The sequence below is a fragment of the Balaenoptera musculus genome, chromosome 3 (genome assembly GCF_009873245.2).
Source record: "Balaenoptera musculus isolate JJ_BM4_2016_0621 chromosome 3, mBalMus1.pri.v3, whole genome shotgun sequence".
Taxonomy (NCBI): Eukaryota; Metazoa; Chordata; class Mammalia; order Artiodactyla; family Balaenopteridae; genus Balaenoptera; species Balaenoptera musculus.
This window is the reverse complement of record NC_045787.1, coordinates 163,601,172-163,614,441: the sequence shown is the minus strand read 5'-3', so window position 1 is coordinate 163,614,441 and position 13,270 is coordinate 163,601,172. Positions and strand designations below refer to the sequence as shown.

At 44.8% G+C, this 13,270-nt stretch overlaps 1 protein-coding gene across 1 annotated transcript in view; it reads left to right on the top strand.

Annotated features, from left to right (window-relative positions):
- LOC118892044 (GTPase HRas-like) overlaps positions 1-13,270 on the top strand; it is a 44,234-nt gene that overhangs the window by 2,015 nt on the left and 28,949 nt on the right. The gene's annotated exons all lie outside the window — the stretch shown is intronic.

Sequence of the window (13,270 nt, the reverse complement as noted above, 5' to 3'; positions counted from 1 at the left end):
GCACCCTCTGCTCTGCCTCGCGGGGACCAGGTGGCTGCGGGGCTCTGGCATGTGGCCAGCCCTGCCTCCTTATGTGTATGGGGGTGCGGTCGGCCCACCTGCCCCTGCCACCCCCTCAGTGGAGGTGGTCTGTTGCTCCCAGAGCCACCTCAGGTCACCGAAGTGGCCTTGTGGGGCACGTCCAGGCCCCAGCTGGCCACATGCGGCTCTGAGAGGGCTCGCCTGGCCTTGGGCCAGAATTCTGGACTGGCCAGGGCGGCCCCTTTAGTCATCATCCTGGGTGGGGAGGTGGTCATGGCGTGCCTGCCCTCCCGGGGCCCAAATTCAGGCCAGGCCAATCCCTTCTGGGTCAGGGACTCGTGCCGTGCAAGGGGGGCACCGTCCTCCGGGAAGGCCAGCATGAAGCAGCAGGGCGCGTCGCTGGCTTCCCGGGGCCTCGGGGTCACTGTGCTCACAGTCACCTTGTCTTCTGGAGGTCCCTGTGTGTGTCCAGCTTCACTGAGGACACAGATGTCAGGGGGTTGTAGGCACGTGCGCGGCCTTGCGGCAGCTCTTGGGGTGCTGCCCCGGCTCCATTGTGGCCGTGCTGGTCACTGGTTGCAGGTGCCACAGGGCAGGAGGAGCGTCCTGGGCCCGGCGGCGCTGTCTTCGTCAGGCTGGGCAGAGCTGGTGGCAGGGGCCTCAGTGGGGTTGCAGGGCCAGGCCTGTAGTGTGGCCCTGGGGGTGGCCCAGCCAAGTGCCGCAGGGGAAGGGACCCTGCATTCTGGCTGAAAGCTGATGTCCGCGGGCCACTTGCCTATGGCCTCATGGTTCACTGGGAGGTTTGGGAGGGAATTCCATCTCCGTGGCAACAGCCAATCCTGAGGGCTGTCCTGGGCTGCGGGCCGGCAGGCCAGACGTGGAGCTGATGTTCCTCGAGGGAATGTTCTGGAAAGAGCAGATGAGGTGAGGGCTGTACAGTGTGAACGAGCTTTGATTTTCTTTATTTTTTCAGTTTGCACACATAACAGCTCAGTCTCTGGGATGCACGGCCCGTGGGTTTCACACAAGGGTAGGGCCACCGCATCCACGCTCCAGCGTCAGCCCCCAGCCTCGCAGCCCCAGCAGCCACTGCTGCTTATCCTCCTGGGGCTGCGCCTTTTCCAGAACATCCTGTGAATGGAGTCATACATGGGTCTGGATTCTTTCGCTTAGCAAAACAAGTCTAAGACTCACCCATGCTTTGAGTGAATCAATAGCTGGTTCCTTTGTGTCCCTGAATCGTAGTCCGTTTCATGGAATTCCATGGTTTTTCCATTCCCTCTTTGAAGGTCATCTTGGTTGCTTCCAGTTGTTAACGATCATGAGCAAAGCAAAGAAGATTGCATGCAGGTTTTATGTGGATGTATGTTTTCAAGTCCTTTGGGTAAATCCTAAGGAGCATGATTGCTGAGCACGTGGTGAGGGTGTGTGCGGTTCTGTAAGAAACCGGCAAGCTGTCTCCCACGGTGGCTGCGCCATATGCATCCCCACCGGTGCTGGACGAGAGTTCCTGTCGCTCCACGTCCTCGCCAGCACTTTGGTTCTTTTTTTTTTTTTTTTCACACACACACACTGTATTTTATTTTTACAAGAGATAAATAGACTGACACCAAGCATTGTACATGGATGACCACAACAAAAGCAACAATGATTGCAATTACCAAACATGAAACACACTCATACTATGTCATAATATTGACATTCAGTCCAGTAATCCTCCACTGTAACAGCTCCTTTACTTTGCAGTGAAAATTGATTTGTATATTCTTTGCCTCTGAGTCCTTGTGGGATTTTATTTTTTTAAATTCAGAGAGAAAGTCACAAAAATTATACTCATCCTCATCAGCTCACTCAGTCCCATGTAATTAATTTTTTTTTCATCTTGATCTTTTGTTAGCACTTTTATGAGTTCATCAGTTTTTCATTAGAGTTCTGAAAATGCTTATTCATTCAGTTCAGCAGTACAGTCAGTTACCAGAAACCTGTACTTGTCAGAGTCTTTTCCATGAATTTCTTGAAGATGAAACCCTTTTATAGGAACATATTTGCAAAATCATCAGAGTACACCCAGAACTGTCTGTAAATGACAAAAGACTTAAAAATGACCATGGTTAAAGATTTGATGAAAGTTCATAATAATTCAGTTGACAAGAAAATTAGTTATTTCTGAGATATACATTTTAAAGTAATAACTAGGATTATTACTTATAACATTATACCAGAACATATAAGATTTTTAGAAATTTCATGTAATGTCTGAAACATTTATATTAACATATTTCCATACATATTTCCATACAAATACAAATATAAGATTTTTAGAAATTTCATGTAATGTCTGAAACATTTATATTAACATATTTCCATACATATTTCCATACAAATACAAATATAGGATTTTTAGAAATTTCATGTAATGTCTGAAACATTTATATTAACATATTTCCATACAAATAACCCAATGAAAGTTTAGTATTAGTTGTTTTGTTTGTTTTTTTATACTGCAGGTTCTTATTAGGCATCAATTTTATACACATCAGTGTATACATGTCAATCCCAATCGCCCAATTCAGCACACCACCATCCCCATCTCACCGCAGTTTTCCCCCCTTGGTGTCCATATGTCCATTCTCTACATCTGTGTCTCAACTTCTGCCCTGCAAACCGGCTCATCGGTACCATTTTTCTAGGTTCCACACACATGCATTAATATACGATATTTGTTTTTCTCTTTCTGACTTACTTCACTCTGTATGACAGTCTCTAGATCCATCCACGTCTCAACAAATGACTCAATTTCGTTCCTTTTTATGGCTGAGTAATATTCCATTGTATATATGTACCACAACTTCTTTATCCATTCGTCTGTTGATGGGCATTTAGGTTGCTTCCATGACCTGGCTATTGTAAATAGTGCTGCAATGAACATTCGGGTGCATGTGTCTTTTTGAATTACGGTTTTCTCTGGGTATATGCCCAGTAGTGGGATTGCTGGGTCATATGGTAATTCTATTTTTAGTTTTTTAAGGAACCTCCATATTGTTCTCCATAGTGGCTGTATCAATTTACATTCCCACCAACAGTGCAAGAGGTTTCCCTTTTCTCCACACCCTCTCCAGCATTTGTTGTTTGTAGATTTTCTGATGATGCCCATTCTAACAGGAGTGAGGTGATACCTCATTGTAGTTTTGATTTGCATTTCTCTAATAATTAGTGATGTTGAGCATCTTTTCATGTGCTTCGTGGCCGTCTGTATGTCTTCTTTGGAGAAATGTCTATTTAGGTCTTCTGCCCATTTTTGGATTGGGGTGTTTGTTTCTTTGATATTGAGCTGAATGAGCTGTTTATATATTTTGGAGATTAATCCTTTGTCCGTTGATTCGTTTGCAAATATTTTCTCCCATTCTGAGGGTTGTCTTTTCATCTTGTTTATGGTTTCCTTTGCTGTGCAAAAGCTTTGAAGTTTCATTAGGTCCCACTTGTTTATTTTTGTTTTTATTTCCATTACTCTAGGAGGTGGATCAAAAAAGATCTTGCTGTGATTTATGTCAAAGAGTGTTCTCCCTATGTTTTCCTCTAAGAGTTTTATAGTGTCCAGTCTTATATTTAGGTCTCTAATCCATTTTGAGTTTATTTTTGTGTATGGTGTTAGGGAGTATTCTAATTTCATTCTTTTACATGTAGCTGTCCAGTTTTCCCAGCACCACTTATTGAAGAGACTGTCTTTTCTCCATTGTATATCTTTGCCTCCTTTGTCATAGATAAGTTGACCATAGGTGCGTGGGTTAATCTCTGGGCTTTCTATCTTGTTCCATTGATCTATGTTTCTGTTTTTGTGCCAGTACCATATTGTCTTGATTACTGTAGCTTTGTAGTATAGTCTGAAGTCAGGGAGTCTGATTCCTCCAGCTCCATTTTTTTGCCTCAAGACTGCTTTGGCTATTCGGGGTCTTTTGTGTCTCCATACAAATTTTAAGATGATTTGTTCTAGCTCCGTAAAAAATGTCATTGGTAATTTGATAGGGATTGCATTGAATCTGTAGATTGCTTTGGGTAGTATACTCATTTTCACAATGTTGATTCTTCCAATCCAAGAACATGCTATATCTCTCCATCTGTTGGTATCATCTTTAATTTCTTTCATCAGTGTCTTATAGTTTTCTGCATACAGGTCTTTTGTCTCCCTAGGTAGGTTTATTCCTAGGTATTTTATTCTTTTTGTTGCAATGGTAAATGGGAGTGTTTCCTTAATTTCTCTTTCAGATTTTTCATCATTAGTGTATAGGAATGCAAGAGATTTCTGTGCATTAATTTTGTATCCTGCAACTTTACCATATTCATTAATTAGCTCTAGCAGTTTTCTGGTGGCAGTTTTAGGATTCTCTATGTATAGTATCATGTCATCCGCAAACAGTAACAGTTTTACTTCTTCTTTTCCAATTTGTATTCCTTTTATTTCTTTTTCTTCTCTGATTGCCGTGGCTAGGACTTCCAGAACTATGTTGAATAATAGTGGTGAGAGTGGGCATCCTTGTCTCGTTCCTGATCTTAGAGGAAATGCTTTCAGTTTTTCACCATTGAGAATGATGTTTGCTGTGGGTTTGTCATATATGGCCTTTATTATCTTGAGGTAGGTTCCCTCTATGCCCACTTTCTGGAGAGTTTTTATCATAAATGGGTGTTGAATTTTGTCAAAAGCTTTTTCTGCATCTATTGAGATGATCATATGGTTTTTATTCTTCAATTTGTTAATATGGTGTATCACATTGATTGATTTGCGTACATTGAAAAATCCTTGCATCCCTGGGATAAATCCCACTTGATCGTGGTGTATGATCCTTTTAATGTGTTGTTGGATTCTGTTTGCTAGTATTTTGTTGAGGATTTTTGCATCTATATTCATGAGTGATATTGGTCTGTAATTTTCTTTTTTTGTAGTGTCTTTGTCTGGTTTTGGTATCAGGGTGATGGTGGCCTCATAGAATGAGTTTGGGAGTGTTCCTTCCTCTGCAATTTTTTGGAAGAGTTTGAGAAGGATGGGTGTTAGCTCTTCTCTAAATGTTTGATAGAATTCACCTGTGAAGCCATCTGGTCCTGGACTTTTGTTTGTTGGAAGATTTTTAATCACAGTTTCAATTTCATTACTTGTGATTGGTCTGTTCATATTTTCTATTTCTTCCTGGTTCAGTCTTGGAAGGTTATACCTTTCTAAGAATTTGTCCATTTCTTCCAGGTTGTCCATTTTATTGGCATAAAGTTGCTTGTAGTAGTCTCTTAGGATGCTTTGTATTTCTGCAGTGTCTGTTGTAACTTCTCCTTTTTCATTTCTGATTTTATTGATTTGAGCCCTCTCCCTCTTTTTCTTGATGAGTCTGGCTAATGGCTCATCAATTTTGTTTATCTTCTCAAAGAACCAACTTTTAGTTTTATTGATCTTTGCTATTGTTTTCTTTGTTTCTATTTCATTTATTTCTGCTCTGATCTTTATGATTTCTTTCCTTCTGCTAACTTTGGGTTTTGTTTGTTCTTCTTTCTCTAGTTTCTTTAGGTGTAAGGTTAGATTGTTTACTTGAGATTTTTCTTGTTTCTTTAGGTAGGCTTGTATAGCTATAAACTTCCCTCTTAGAACCGCTTTTGCTGCATCCCATAGGTTTTGGGTCGTCGTGTTTTCATTGTCATTTGTCTCTAGGTATTTTTTTATTTCCTCTTTGATTTCTTCAGTGATCTCTTGGTTATTTAGTAACGTATTGTTTAGCCTCCATGTGTTTGTCTTTTTTACGTTTTTTTCCCTGTAATTCATTTCTAATCTCATAGCGTTGTGGTCAGAAAAGATGCTTGATATGATTTCAATTTTCTTAAATTTACTGAGGCTTGATTTGTGACCCAAGATGTGATCTATCCTGGAGAATGTTCCGTGCGCACTTGAGAAGAACGTGTAATCTGCTGTTTTTGGATGGAATGTCCTATATATATCAATTAAATCTATCTGGTCTATTGTGTCATTTAAAGCTTCTGTTTCCTTATTTATTTTCATTTTGGATGATCTGTCCATTGGTGTAAGTGAGGTGTTAAAGTCCCCCACTATTATTGTGTTACTGTCGATTTCCTCTTTTATAGCTGTCAGCAGTTGCCTTATGTATTGAGGTGCTCCTATGTTGGGTGCATATATATTTATAATTGTTATATCTTCTTCTTGGATTGATCCCTTGATCATTATGTAGTGTCCTTCCTTGTCTCTTGTAACATTCTTTATTTTAAAGTCTATTTTATCTGATATGAGTATAGCTACTCCAGCTTTTTTTTTTTTTTTAATTTTTATTTATTTATTTATTTTTAATTTATGGCTATGTTGGGTCTTCGTTTCTGTGCGAGGGCTTTCACTAGTTGTGGCAAGGGGGGGCCACTCTTCATCACTGTGCGCGGGCCTCTCACTATCGCGGCCTCTCTTGTTGCGGAGCACAGGCTCCAGACACGCAGGCTTAGTAATTGTGGCTCACGGGCCCAGCCGCTCCGCGGCATGTGGGATCCTCCCAGACCAGGGCTCGAACCCGTGTTCCCTGCATTAGCAGGCAGATTCTCAACCACTGCGCCACCAGGGAAGCCCTCCAGCTTTCTTTTGATTTCCATTTGCATGGAATATCTTTTTCCATCCCCTCACTTTCAGTCTGTATGTGTCCCTAGGTCTAAAGTGGGTCTCTTGTAGACAGCATATATATGGGTCTTGTTTTTGTATCCATTCAGCCAGTCTATGTCTTTTGGTTGGGGCATTTAACCATTCACGTTTAAGGTAATTATCGATATGTATGTTCCTATGACCATTTTCTTAATTGTTTTGGGTTTGTTTTTGTAGGTCCTTTTCTTCTCTTGTGTTTCCCACTTAGAGAAGTTCCTTTAGCATTTGTTGTAGAGCTGGTTTGGTGGTGCTGAATTCTCTTAGCTTTTGCTTGCCTGTAAAGCTTTTGATTTCTCCATCAAATCTAAATGAGATCCTTGCTGGGTAGAGTAATCTTGGTTGTAGGTTCTTCCCTTTCATCACTTTAAGTATATCATGCCACTCCCTTCTGGCTTGCAGAGTTTCTGCTGAGAAATCAGCTGTTAACCTTATGGGAGTTCCCTTGTATGTTATTTGTCGTTTTTCCCTTGCTGCTTTCAATAATTTTTCTTTGTCTTTAATTTTTGCCACTTTGATTACTATGTGTCTCGGCGTGTTTCTCCTTGGGTTTATTCTGTATGGGACTCTCTGCGCCTCCTGGACTTGGGTGGCTATTTCCTTTCCCATGTTAGGGAAGTTTTCGACTATAATCTCTTCAAATATTTTCTCTGGTCCTTTCTCTCTCTCTTCTCCTTCTGGGACCCCTATAATGCGAATGTTGTTGCGTTTAATGTTGTCCCAGAGGTCTCTTAGGCTGTCTTCATTTCTTTTCATTCTTTTTTCTTTAGTCTGTTCCGCAGCAGTGAATTCCACCATTCTGTCTTCCAGGTCACTTATCCGTTCTTCTGCCTCAGTTATTCTGCTATTGATTCCTTCTAGTGTAGTTTTCATTTCAGTTATTGTATTGGTCATCTCTGTTTGTTTGTTCTTTAATTCTTCTAGGTCTTTGTTAATCATTTCTTGCATCTTCTCAATCTTTGCCTCCATTCTTATTCCGAGGTCCTGGATCATCTTCACTATCATTATTCTGAATTCTTTTTCTGGAAGGTTGCCTATCTCCACTTCATTTAGTTGTTTTTCTGGGGTTTTTTCTTGTTCCTTCATCTGGTACATAGCCCTCTGCCTTTTCATCTTCTCTATCTTTCTGTAACTGTGGTTTTTCGTCCACAGGCTGCAGGATTGTAGTTTTCCTTGCTTCTGTTGTCTGCCCTCTGGTGGTTGAGGCTATCTAAGAGGCTTGATGGGAGGCTCTGGTGGTGGGTAGAGCTGACTGTTGCTGTGGCGGTCAGAGCTCAGTAAAACCTTAATCCACTTGACTGTTGATGGGTGGGGCTGGGTTCCCTCCCTGTTGGTTGTTTTGCCTGAGGCAACCCAACACTGGAGCCTACCCGTGCTCTTTGGTGGGGTTAATGGCAGACTCTGGGAGGGCTCACGCCAAGGAGAACTTCCCAGAACCTCTGCTGCCAGTGTCCTTATCCCCACGGTGAAACACAGCCACCACTCGCCTCTGCAGGAGACCCCCCAACACCAGCAGGTAGGTCTGGTTCAGTCTCCCCCAGGGTCACTGCTCCTTCCCCTGGGTCCCGATGCACACATTACTTTGTGTGTGCCCTCCAAGAGTGGGGTCTCTGTTTCCCCCAGTCCTGCCAAAGTCCTGCAATCAATTCCCACTAGGCTTCAAAGTCTGATTCTCTAGGAATTCCTCCTCCCGTTGCCGGACCCCCAGGTTGGGAAGCCTGACGTGGGGCTCAGAACCTTCACTCCAGTGGGTGGACTTCTGTGGTATAAGCGTTCGCCAGTCTGTGAGTCACCCACCCAGCAGTTATGGGATTAGATTTTACTCTGATTGCGCCCCTCCTACCGTCTCACTGTGGCTTCTCCTCTGTTCTTGGACGTGGGGTATCCTCCTTGGTGAAGTCCAGGGTCTTCCTGTCAATGATTGTCCAGCCGCCAGTTGTGATTCTGGTGCTCTCGCAAGAGGGAGTGAGAGCACGTCCTTCTACTCCGCCATCTTGGTTAATCCCCTCCAGCACTTTGGTTCTTATTCTGCGCGACTCTTTCATGAGATATACGATTGGCAAATCATTTCTCCCACTCTGTAGCTTTTTCATTCTCTTAACTGTGTCTTTTGCAGAATGACAGTTTTACATTTAGATATGGTTGTACTTGTTGCTGCTTTCCATCATGATTTTATTAAAGTTCCTTACTGATGGGCACTCATGTTTTTCTGATCTGGCAAATGCACAAGGGCCAGCGGAGGGCTCCAAGCTCATGCTCTTCCCACCTGTAGAGGATGCTGTCTGTCACCTCTGTGCTCTTAGCTTTAACAGTGTGTTCATGGTACCCGATGACCCCCAACCAGAACCCTCTGAGATTCCTCGACCTTCCCTCATAGCTGTGACCTCGCTGCTGAGGTGAGACGGGCATGGTGACATTGATTTGGTGTCATTGTGCACATCTCTTAGGAGCGAGGTGAACAAGCATATTTTATCATTCCTTCCTTTTTTGTGTGAACTATCCCTTCTTATCATTTCTCATATTTTTGCCTTGTAAGAAATTGATTTGTAGAAAGTCCTCACCCATTAAGGGCATTAGAACTGTAAATATTTTTCCCCAGTTTCATGGTTCCTTTGAGTTTGATTAGGGATTTTTCCCCCATGCCGACACTTGATTTTCATGTGGTTGAATCAGCCACTTTTTAAAGTGGAATCTAGGATTCTGTCTGACTTAGAGAGGCTTTGGGTAATTACGGTAGCATTAGTGTAACCTTTATCTATGTCTTGTAGCTGGTGTGCCTAGTCCCTCATTCACACTTTTACAGGGTTTTCCCAGCTGTTCTTGCTTAGTTATTCTGCATGTGAATTTTCGAATCAGCTCCTCTAAGTCTCGAAACAGCTGGCACGACATCTTCCTGGGGCTCCTCCATGTCGTCGACTCAGGTCGCACACATCCTCAGGGCGCGGCAGCCCGTGTGGTCTCTGACTTCCCCCCGGCCGTGGGGAGGGGTCGGCGGGCTGGGCACGTGGTCAAGTTCCTGCAAGGAGGGCGTTCGGGGGTCTCTGTAACTTCTCAGAACCAAGACCCCACTAAAGCAGAGCAACGTGAATAAGGCCCTGCGTGGGCACCACACCAGCCTCCCTGTGCTGTCGGCCTGGTTCCACCACGTCACCTGGCACAGGTGTCCCCCTCCAGCTCTGGCTCCCGAGGAGGCCTGTGCGTGCCTGTGTGGGAGGCGTCCTGCTCTTCCTCTGCACCCAGAGGAGCTGGAGCGGATGGGTGCTCCCCAGATTTGCCCCCCAACTCCGTCTAGGAGTGGCTGGGGGTACAGACTGAGGGGCGGGGGCACGGGCTCCAGGACTGCCCAGAAGGGCAGGAATCAGCAGACTTTCCCATCCCTCACCCCTGCCTTCCGTCCTCATGACAGGAAGGACTGGAGCCCAAGCCAGTGGGACTGGGTAGACCCTCCGTGCCAGGCGCCCCTGACCAGTCCCAGTGGTCGAGGTGGCTGGGGACCCGGGACGTGAACTCACCGCTAGCTGTCAGCTTCTGCCCCGCAGTCAGGGTGTCAGGTGGGGCCCCATAGGACAGGAAACAAGACAGAATTGGAAATGACTGTGGCCTCGGCCGGTTCTGCGCCCACGGCCCTCCCCCTGCGCAGCCCCCGACCCACAGGGACGGGCCAGGCAGCGACAGCCCAGGTCCTCACTCCCCAGGGGCAGGGACGAGGGGCGGCACCCCCAGAGCCTGGATCCTGCTCAGCCGGCCCTCTCCTGCCTCCTGCTCCCGCCCTTGAACCCTGGCCCCAGCACAGCAGTCACCCTGGCCTGGAGACCCCACAGGCCACGGCCCCCGTCCATCCTGTCCCACCCCTCGGCGTCTAAGCCTCCTCCCCAGAGGGGAGGAGAAATAAAACTCCCTGTTTGCAGAGGACATGGTTGACTTTAGAAGATTACAGGGTATCGACAAAAACACGTGTAGAAGGACAGAGAGGGCTCAGCAAACCCATATATGTGTCAACGGGCACCTCCCTGCTGACAAGGATCAATGGCGTGGAAACCAAAGACACCATACCGGCTACAGTCACGCCCCGGAAAATAAGATATTGATATATACATATAACCGAATCACTTTGATGTACACCTGAAACATTGTAAATCAACTATACTTCAATTTTTAAAAAAGAGCAAAAAAAAAAAAAATCTAAAAGCCAGCAAAACCCAATTCTCTGTGGTGATATACAGGGAGTCAGGGTATACTAAACACTGGTGTGATTCATGACAGACAGCCACTGTCTCTGGCCTCTGGGGAGGGGCGGGCTGGAGACTTGAGCTGTCTTGGAAAAGCTTGGGGGGTGGGTATGTGGATGTCTGTTGTGTGAGTCTTCATAGTTTTGCATCTCTTAAATTTTGCATAGTGAAATGTGGAACATCAGACGAAACTGGGAGTGGGTCAAGGGAACAGCAGCCGAGTAGCTGGCTGGTCTTTCATTTTTCACCGGATGAGGTCACCTGCTGCCTGCTCAGTACCGCCCAGGCATAGGGTCTCTGGGAAATCACAGTTTGGAATTAAAGATGAGCGTGAAACTACCTCTATCCCCTTTGCCAAAATGTTCAGCAGAAATTTGGGTCCAGGCACCAAAGCTCTATTATTTGGGGGAAGAGTTTGCAGAGACCTACCGACTGTGCAGGAGCTCTCATGTAACCACGGTCTGAAAGCAAACAGCCCACAGACTCCAGTCTTTCAGGGGTGCTTAGCAAATTAAGGAGTGAAAGCTGGGTTTTTGGAAGTAGGTTTTAAGGACTGTATTTCTTGGAGTAGTCCCATAAAGCGTATACTTGTTGCAGTGTGGCAATGTCTAAAAATTGAAATCAGTGTAAATGTCCATGAGGAAACAGTAGTTAACCCCAGGTCCATCCTTCTTAGGAAATAGCACAGTCAACAACAAGAGGGTGAGAATTATATGCACAACATGGAAGGATGGCCAGGTTATGTCATGAACTAACAAAAGCAAGTTTTGGAAGAGTTTAAATTCCCCAAAGTGGAATTGCTGGGTTAAAAGATGTGTGCATTCACACTTGTTAGGGTGGCTACAATTTAAAAAAAAAAAAAAAACAACCTCAAAAATAACAAGTGTTGGCAAGGGTGTGGAGAAAATGCAACCCAACAAAATGCGCTGTTGGTGGGAATGTAAAATGATGCAGCTGCTGTTTTTGGTGATTCCTCAAAAAGCTAAGTGTAGAATTACTGTATGAGCCAGCAATTCCACTCCTAGGTGTGTATCCAAAAGAACTGATAGCAGGGAATCCAACAGATACTCATCCAAGCATGTCCATCGCAGCGCCATTCACAATAGCCAAATGTAAAAACAACCCTCGTGTCCATCCTCAGATGTAGGTGGTCCATCCATACAGTGGAATACTATTCAGCCTTAAAAAGGAAGGACATTCTGACACGTGCTACACCATGGATGAAACCTGAAGATATGCTGAGTGAAAGAAACTAGCCACAAAAGGAAAAATATGGTATTACTGCATTTATATGAGGTGCCTAGCGTAATCAGAGTCATAGAGACAGAATGTAGATTAGAGGTTTCCAGGGGATGGGGGAGGGGGATGAGGAATTAGTGTTTAATGGGAACAGAGTTGCCGTTTTGCAAGGTGAAAAGGGACCTGAGGATGGATGGTGGGGTTGGTTGCACAACAATGTGCATGTACTTAATGCCACTGAACTGGCAGCTTAAAAATGGTGAAGATGTTAAGTTTTATGTGTATTTTATCACACACACACAAGCTACTTAGAGGAAAAAGGAAATCATACAGTTATTTGAGGAAACCATGGGATTATCCCTTTCTAAGCTTTTCTTAGGAAAAGCCTTCCTAAGTATGGCTCTAAAGCCAGAAGATGAAACTCTGATAAATCCGACTCCATAAAATAAACTTCTTTGTGGCCAAAGTCAAAAACTTACTAGGAAAAAATATTCACATCCCAGATCCCACAGGTTCAGGGCTCAGTCCCACAAGGTTGTCCCCACTTCAGATGCCAGCTGCAAGTCCCAGGCTGCCCCTGGTACTTCTGACCCACTGGCTGAAGAAGGGGTTTCCACGACCTCTCCTCAGGTTTGGTAATTTGCTAGAACAGTTCACAGAACTCAGGGAAACACTTACTCATGCCTACGAGTTTATTATATAATAAAGGATACAGATGAACAGCCAGATGAAGACATACATAGGGTGAGGTCCGGAAGGGTCCCGAGCTTCTGTCCCCATGAAGTTGGGGTGCACCACCCTCCGGGCACGTGAACGTGTTCACCAACCCAGAAGCTCCCTGAACTCCAAACCTTTGGGATTTTTATGGCGCTTCATCACGTAGGCAAGAGGGATCATTAGCTCAATCTCCAGAGGAGGGGAGTGGGGCTGAAGTTCCAAGCTTCTCACCATGGCTTGATCCTTCTGGCGCCCAGCCCCCATCCTGAAACTATCCAGGGCCTCACCCAGGGTCGCCTCATTAGAACAAAAGGCACTCCTGTCACCCAGGAAATGACAACAGGTTCAGGAGTCCGGAGCCAGGATCCAGAGCCAGAGACCAATATATTTTCTG